Source organism: Centruroides sculpturatus, unplaced genomic scaffold (genome assembly GCF_000671375.1).
Source record: "Centruroides sculpturatus isolate CEXI.00-Female unplaced genomic scaffold, Cexi_2.0 scaffold1986, whole genome shotgun sequence".
NCBI lineage: Eukaryota > Metazoa > Arthropoda > Arachnida > Scorpiones > Buthidae > Centruroides > Centruroides sculpturatus.
The window spans coordinates 48,311-57,023 of NW_019386420.1; the positions used below are offsets into that span (position 1 = coordinate 48,311).

Sequence of the window (8,713 nt, forward strand, 5' to 3'; positions counted from 1 at the left end):
AAAAAGGACATAGTCGGAAGATTCATTTTTAACTTCTGACCGTTGTCTTCATTTCCTGAAAAATTAATGTCTGTTATAAATATAACAGTTGATAACGAGCAATCATTATTGCGACATTGTCAGAATGACGAGCAGCAATCTTTTATCATATTATTATTTATTTATTTTAAAATATAAGCTCTCGACTCAAATTACTGGTCGCTTGCCTTTCCCCTATACAGTAGACCCCCCCTATAACGCTTAGATACGTTAATCGATTTTTATTTTGTAGGAATCATTAAATACATGAGCTAATCGCAGCCCGACACGTGTGAAGTTTACGAACTAAGGCTGTTTGAAAGGTTTTCTTCTATAAAATTAACCGATTCTAGACTAATTCCACTCAACATTTCCAAAACGCGTATAATTTTTTGGGAATAATCCGTATAAACTTTGCTGTAAACAAAAAATTGTAGGATTACTTACCGAGTGTGCACCGTTCGACTACGCCGTTGCTCAAGCTTGTTTTTGTCACGGAACAGAGCACGAAACGGCGGCCGCGATATCTGATAACGAATTTTTCGCAGAAAAATTCGTTGACCTTTGGAGACATTATTAATATAAATAATTTTCATGGTCGTTGAATAAAAAATGTTTCTTTTACAAGAAATGTGTAAAATTAGTGCTGTATTAGATTTACGGTATCTAATTTACGTATTGTACAGACGATAATAAACTCAACTTACTAGCCTAAACTGTCCATAGCGTAGCGCTAGACAACGGAAATTATATATATAATTATAATAAAGTTACAATAAATTAAGTTAATATATAATTATATATACAGTACCAAATTTATATATAATTAATATATAATTATATGTACAGTTCCTAATTTATATATAATTTATATATAATACTGTACAGACGATAGCAAACTCAATTTAGCCGCCTAAACTCTCCGTAGCGTGGCGCAGGGCGAAGGAAAGTAGTTCAGCTGCTTATTCACTATTGGTCCAGATTCTATCAATTTTGTCGCAACAGGAATCGGCAACGACGTTTTAGGAGTTCCTTTATACGAATATTGCTACAATTTTTTCGCTACGTTATAGGAATTTTCGTTATATGAACCACCGTTATAGGGGGTCGACTGTACATTATACTTTTCCTATAACAACAGAGTCGTACCGGTAATTTATCTAATACCTTTCAAAGATAAATATTGAAATTGAAATATTATGACTTCCGATTTTTAACGAAAGTTTAATTATAGTTAATCAGGACCGCACGTGCTCAGGTTGTATACCGCATGTCTCATTCGTCGTGTATTTGACTTCTTTAATTAAATTAAGGGATGACAGACAGAGAGTCAATCGACATAAGTCTACAGTTATTCATAGGTCCACAGTTATTTCGAATTACAGCTTAATAATTATGTATCGTATGTCATGAAAGTTTGATATCCGCGATTTGAGGAGGTTCATTTTTATTAAAATACTAGCTGTTACCCGCGGCTTTGCTCCAGAGGATTTTGCAAGCACCAATTTATATAACACCAACCGCTGAGAATGATGGGAATTGCCGTAAATCAAACAAAATGTTTTCAATTTGATCAATTTTCTAAAACGTTTACAATCGTTCTATAATCGAACCAATATGCAATAACAAATTCGAATTTAAAATGGTTCGAACCTCTGGTTAAAACATCGAAATATATAAAAATATTTATAATAATGTCTGAAATGTTATCTATTTAATACATCTAAGTACTCAATGAAAATTAAACGTAGTTGAAAACGAAAAATCGCATTTAAAATAGTACAGTAGAAGCCGTTCTTCCGGTTAAGCCTTAATACTTTTTCTTTCCCCCGCGGGAGAATTTCGAAAAATCCCTTCTTACCGTGCATTCCCATAACATATCCTACTAATACGCAGATATAAACAAACTGTCGCATCTAGAATAGTACAGTACAAGCCGTTCTTCCGGTTAAGCATTAAAATTTTCCCTCTCCCCTCCGCCTAGGAATCTCGAAAAATCCCTTCTTAGTGCGCGTTTCCATGACGTACTCTAACTGTGTACCAAATTTCATCTTTTTAGGTTCAGCAGTTTGCTCTGGGCGATAATGAATCTGTCATTCAGTCAGTCAGTCAAGACAAGTAACTTTATATATTTAGACTAGCTGCAAGGACCCGCTTCGCTGGGTTTTTATTTGTTCGTACATTTGTATATAATACAGTTTTTTATATATATATAAAAGACTGTTTTTCTAAGTAATCTAGAATCTAGCTGCAAGGACCCGCTTCGATGAGCAAAAAGTGGCAATAGTGAAGATTAAGATAATTACATTATAGCCAATCTTACCCGTTTTCACAAAATGCAAAAATTAGATCCCCGTTTCCAGACTAATTAGAGAATTTTTATATCCAGTCAAACGAACTATTTTCAATTTTATTAATTTTCTGGAACATTTACAATCGTTTTGTAACTGGATCAGTTCGAATTTGAATTTGAATACGAATACGAATTCGAAAATTTTTAAAATCGAAATAGAAAATCTTCCACTTTCAACCACTTTTAAGCCCATATCTCCCGCACCCTTATACCTATCGAGACGCAACCACTATCGTGCACGAATGGAGACTTGGGGCAACTACCACATACAAACACTATTCATGTGCGATGTGTAGTTTTGGCTAGAAAGTGAAATATAGGGACACACACGTCCATTTATCTATCTATATATATATATATATAAAATGGACATGTATGTCCCTATATTTCACTTTTTCGCCAAAACTACACATCGCACGTGAATGGTGTTTGTATGTGGTGGTAGCCCCAAGTCTCCATTCGTGCATAGGGGTGGTTGCGTCTCGATAGCTATAAGGGTGCGGGAGATATGAGGCTGAAAGTGGTTGAAAGTGGCTTTCTATTTCGAATGTTTTGTTCGAATTTGTTCGAATTAAATTCGAACATAAAATTCGAATATTGGTTCGATTATAGAACGATTGTAAACGTTCCAGAAACGTTGAAAATAGTTTGTTTGACTAAACGTAAAAAATCCTTTAATTAGTCTGGAAACGGAAAACCTAATTCTTGCATTCTGTGAAAACGGGTAAGATTGCCTATAATGTAATTATCTTAATCGTCACTATCGTAAATTTTTGCCCAACGAAGCGAGTCCTTGCAGCTAGTTAAGAATAAAAAAAAGTCTTTAAAACTGGCAGATTGCCATAGAATTTTGTAGTAGTTTAAATACTCGGATTGTACAAATTAAAATTCCATATAATTTATTACTGCTTTATTTACTTTAAATGCTAATAATAGTAATAATAGGAAAAAATAAAAGCCAATTAACTGACAGGTCAGTTAAACAATTTATTAAAGCGCATCCACATGTTCAGTATTCGACAAAGTATTTGGCCAAGTGTTTATTACTTGTCCACATACACGTACACACATACGAGTATCTGACGATGATCTGCTTATCGTGAGAATGAAAAATGTTCATACGAAGTCTATAAAATGGACAATTCTAAAGCAATAATTTCTTTTGCTGCTTTTGCAGTTTTGAGCATTTCATATGTGTCAATAGAGAGAAACGAGGCTAAAGAAAGAGAATGGTGACTGGAAATCAAGAAATAAAACGATTTTTAAAGAAATAAAATAGCAAAACAGATGGCGCCAAACGCAGTTTATAATGTTGCTGGAAAAGTTAAGCAACTGGTTGCTTAAGTTTTAACGTTCGGTTCAAATTTCTAATGCTTAATTTACATTTTTTTAAAATAACTTCAATGCTTCTGCGACTTATTTATATAAAAGTATGTTTAACATTTTCATTTCTTAAAGTATTAATACTATTAGTCTTGTTTTCTTAGAATTTAAACCAATCTTTATTTGTTATTTTACAGAGATTTGACACCGGTTCTGATACTTAAAAATATAACTTTATCGAATATTTTAATAATGATATATTTAGTTACCAAGTATAAGTTTTAAATACTTTTTAATGTTGACAATTAAGCATTTTTTTTTTTTTTTTTGCAGTAAACTATATAGTTTTCTTTAACCACAGAAGTCGCCATCTACAATCTTTTCACCGGATTCAAGCTATTCTATTTTCCGCTCGACTGGTTTGATCGCCATCTTGTTTTGTAGAAGGGTAGCCTCTAATAAAATGTCGTTTCTGCAATGGAAGACTGTTGTTCCTTGTGATTCGACATGGCAAAATTCAAAATATCTTGGTTTTTTCTTCTAATTTTTATGTGTAAATTTGTCAGCCATGTTTTGAAAGAAATTCTTCTGTAAAGCAGTTTGAAAGTCAGTTGATTCGTTTAAGTAATTAAAGAAAGCTGTTAATTACTAAAAGACAATATTTTAATTAAAATATGTTCAAACTAAATAATTATTTATATTTAGATTATTTTCTCATCTGATTTTTTAAAAATTCGCTTTGTATATGATTTAGGTGGAATATTTATCGAAATTCGTATATTGTTTAAAAGTAAAATTTAGACTTATTGTGAGGAAAGTTGGGCATCTAAATTTTTTTAGAAGTAAAGTTGAAATCAATGTTTTTTATTTTAATAGGAATTTCTTACTTGAATAGAAATTTAACAATACGATCAAGGGAAAATAGAAAAAAGTAAAGGTAATTGTTGTGCTATTAACTCCTTATTACTTTCTTATGTTTCTTCGAATTTATTCATGCATGTTACGTTTAAATTTCTATTTTAGTGAAAGAAAGAACAATCACTAAGAATGGAAATTTCCACCGAGATATAATTATTATTTCGAATTTTTTAACTTATATCTTTAAAAATTTTGTTACTATATACTTTAAAGTAACAAAAATTTTTATATTTTTTTAATTTTTATTTTTTTTTACTTATTTAAAATTTTATTAACAAAATTTTTTTTTATAAACAATACAGGAATTTTTATAAACATTCCTATTTTCGAGATTTTGAAAGTGCTTTACAGAAGAATTTGTTTCAAATACGGCTGACGAATTTACAGAAAAGATTGGAAGAAACTACCAATATATTTTGAATGTTGCCATGTCGAATCACAAGGAACAACAGTCTTCCATTGAAAATGACCTATTATATAACTTTACGCAAATATTTTCTAGACTATCTGGTAGCTTGGTGTCGCGAAAATCCCTTTTGTCGTAAATCTACTCGAAATTGCAGAAATTGCGATTTCCAAAAACTATCCAAAGAATTTACTGAAAATTCAGCACTTTCGTACTGCTCATCACGGACGCTAAATATTTTAAATTTCATCCAAATCGGTTGATTGGTCTTGTATATATTAATCATTAAATTTCGCACTTTAACATTATACGTGTGTTGAGATTCAATATAGAGCGCTATAGCGCTGTAAGATCTCTTTTTTCGTGTTAAATTAATGATATTTAGAAATTAAAATAACTAAAAATATTGAATTATTGGCTTACCTCCAGATACAGACGTATTCTCTTCACGTTTGTTCGAAGTCGAATCATTCTCTTGTTGTTTCTTTCTGTTTCTCCACTTCTTTTGTATTGAATATATCACAAAAAAAGAAATAATAACTAAACTTAACAAAATTTGGAACGAACTCAACAGAGACATGATCAATATGTTATTTGGTNAGCAAAACAAGTACTACACTCTCGAAAATTAACTAGAAATTTTTCAGGCTACAGGCGAAAAAACACATAACACGTGTTTAATGCATTTAAGAAAAAAGTCGAATCATTCTCTTGTTGTTTCCTTCTGTTTCTCCACTTCTTTTGTATTGAATATATCACAAAAAAAGAAATAATAACTAAACTTAACAAAATTTGGAACGAACTCAACAGAGACATGATCAATATGTTATTTGGTCTGCAATTTTCGATAAAGTACGTAATAGTCAAATATCTATGCGTATATATCTGTAAAACAACTAGCGCCGAATAATGCCAATTAGAATCACAGTTTTTTTTCACGTGATTCACAGTCTGCCTATCATAGAAGACTAACTTCGTACTACAACGAGAGTTAATTTCTCTCATTTTTTTCCTTCAAGGTTAGATAATGCAATTAATATTTTATACTAGTTACAGCACATTTTCATTTAAAACGGTGTCGTAATTTCAGTAGATTTTGATAGTAATTATATAATAATTAAATATTACTTTAATTTATTTTATGGTTAAATTATTAAAGGTAAAGTCATTACCTATACAGAAGACGATATCTGTGCCATAACCGGTTCTGTTATTGCGTAGTGGTATTTTACTTCAGTTTTTTTTACTTTAAGAATAATTTTTTTATTTACAAATTTTTACGCTTTACAAATTTCCTGTTTAAAATGTTCATTTAGAAAAATGAAAATGAAAATTTTACCGAATACAAAAATTTTTCTACAATTTAATTGTATAGTGTAGAACCTTTCCTTTTGTCAAGGCGGAAGTTTCACGTATAATCAATTTAATATGAAAACTTTTATATCGCAATTTTATATAAATGTTTATGTAAACTGAGTTGTCCATTTATAATGGTCCCGACAAATATTTAATAAAATACATGTGCAACGAGTAAATTTATAAGAAAGAAGGTTATTTATTGTCGAGTGACTCTTTTAAATGTTATGAAAATTAATCAATTTCATCTTCTTAGCAGGCAATGGTCGCAAAGGTAGCAGCGAAATGAACTGAATTAAATTCCTATAGTTTTTATATTGATTATAATTGTTTACGTTACAATAAAACAAATATAAGAATGTTTAGGATCAAGTATGTGACATCGTCAGTAAATGATGTAATAATAACGTCATAAAACATAAAATACATCCAAATTTGAGGATTTATGTCAGCATGTGCAATAATGAGAAATGCAGCTATAAATGGGGATACGGTCCTGGGAATGAAACAATTGAACTCAGGCATACAAGGATTGGAGATTTGTACGCCTCATTAACAGCTTGCCCATGTAAAGGATTTCTTGTATCTATTAAATATGGAATTAGGTGCTTTTTTTATAAAAGTTCTTCCGAAAAATATTTTTTTCTCATATTCAATTGACAGAATCCATCCCTCGTGTTTTATTCTCAGTAAACAACCTTTGGGGACGATATTCTTTAATGAAATCCCTGAAAAACCCACAATAAAATATTACAATAGATTTTCGTACTTAGAAAACTTTCAATTCACTTCGTAAAATTTCATGGTGTTTTTTTCCAGGTACTGTACTGTACATCATACTTTTTGCTGATAACAACAGATACACGCTGTTCATCTTTCTATCATTAACATTTTTGTAGAATATAGCAAAGGTTATTTTAATATTTAGAAAAAGAAATAAAAATTATACAAGAAAAAAGTACAGAGGAATTACTATTCTAAATACAATAGGCCTGTATATGATATTTAGTAAAATAATAAAGAATAAGTTGGTAATGGAAGAACAGTCAGATTTTAGGAAAGGAAGGTCGTGTATTGGTAATACATTCACACTAAAACAAATAAGTGTTTACCAAAGAGACATGAATTTGAAAACCATTTGTCCTTTGTAAATAAGTATTATAAATATAACCATAAATCTGTATGTAGGTTGTTTAGTTTCGTTCTTTCTCCACAGATGGTGCCACTTCATAATTTTTTTCCATTATTGTTATCATTATTAATATCAACTTTCATACTCTTATATTATTTATTAATGTTATTAATGATTATGCTGTCTTAAGTCCAATTGTTGCTCAGCTGACGCTACTTTTTCCATTCTATGTTTATTTAACAGCTTAGTACAATGAAACTTCGCTTAACGAGCACTTTGAATAACATGTGTTTCGCGTAATGAGCAAATTTAATTTTTTAGAAATGACTCGATTAACGATCGAAGTTTCGCATAACGAGTGACAAGGAGAGGAAAGTCCTGGATTGTGTGCATTAGGGTTTCTCAAACTTCATTCCGGGATCCCGGTTGTTTTTTTAACCCATGAGATATCCCGGATAATTCTTCTCATCCCGAGAAATCCTGCAAATTTCATGAAAATTCACTTTTTTATTATTTTCTGTTAAAGTTGAGAAAATTTTGCAACTAGAAAGTATTGTTAACACATAAACGTTCAGAATACATTTGTATTTATTAATTTTAAACCTATATATTCATTTTTTAAATTTTTGTTTGTTTCAGCATGTCACAAATAGTCAATAATTAAAATGTGGCTTATTTATGACAAGACTCTGAAAATTCTTTACTTGTCATTAAAGCCTTTAATATCTGGAATAATTGCGCTTACGCTGTTATAATTTTTAACCATACCAAATAGCTATACCATTTTTAACCATACCATAGTAATTTGGGCAGAAATACAAACGAATATAAAGTCTACAAGTATGAAGTTTTTTTTTATAAAGCAGATTATTAAAGACACGAACTGACGAATTATTGGGCTATATGCTTAATGTTTCTATTAAAGCAGCCGAGGTAGACAAATTAAAAACACTAGAGAGCAAAACAAGTACTACACTCTCGAAAATTAACTAGAAATTTTTCAGGCTACAGGCGAAAAAACACATAACACGTGTTTAATGCATTTAAGAAAAGTCAGAATTTTACTCACATCAATTGAATCGAAAAGGGCATTCTCGGTAGCATGACTTTTTATTACTAAAATAAGAATCTAATTGAGTGATAGGAGTATTGACCATCTTTGCTTGTTAAAAATCTATATATATATATATATATATATGAACATGTA

At 30.5% G+C, this 8,713-nt stretch overlaps 1 protein-coding gene across 2 annotated transcripts in view; it reads right to left on the reverse strand.

The window, feature by feature from the left end:
• Positions 1-8,713, reverse strand: part of LOC111614914 (cytochrome P450 4C1-like) — a 52,146-nt gene that overhangs the window by 32,220 nt on the left and 11,213 nt on the right. The window contains exon 1 of one of the 2 annotated variants that reach the window (XM_023356286.1): positions 5,442-5,480. The exons of the other annotated variant lie outside the window; for it this stretch is intronic. The gene's annotated coding sequence lies outside the window, so the exon portion shown is untranslated. Of the gene's footprint in view, positions 1-5,441; positions 5,481-8,713 lie in introns of those variants that run through there. 2 annotated transcript variants of the gene reach the window in all.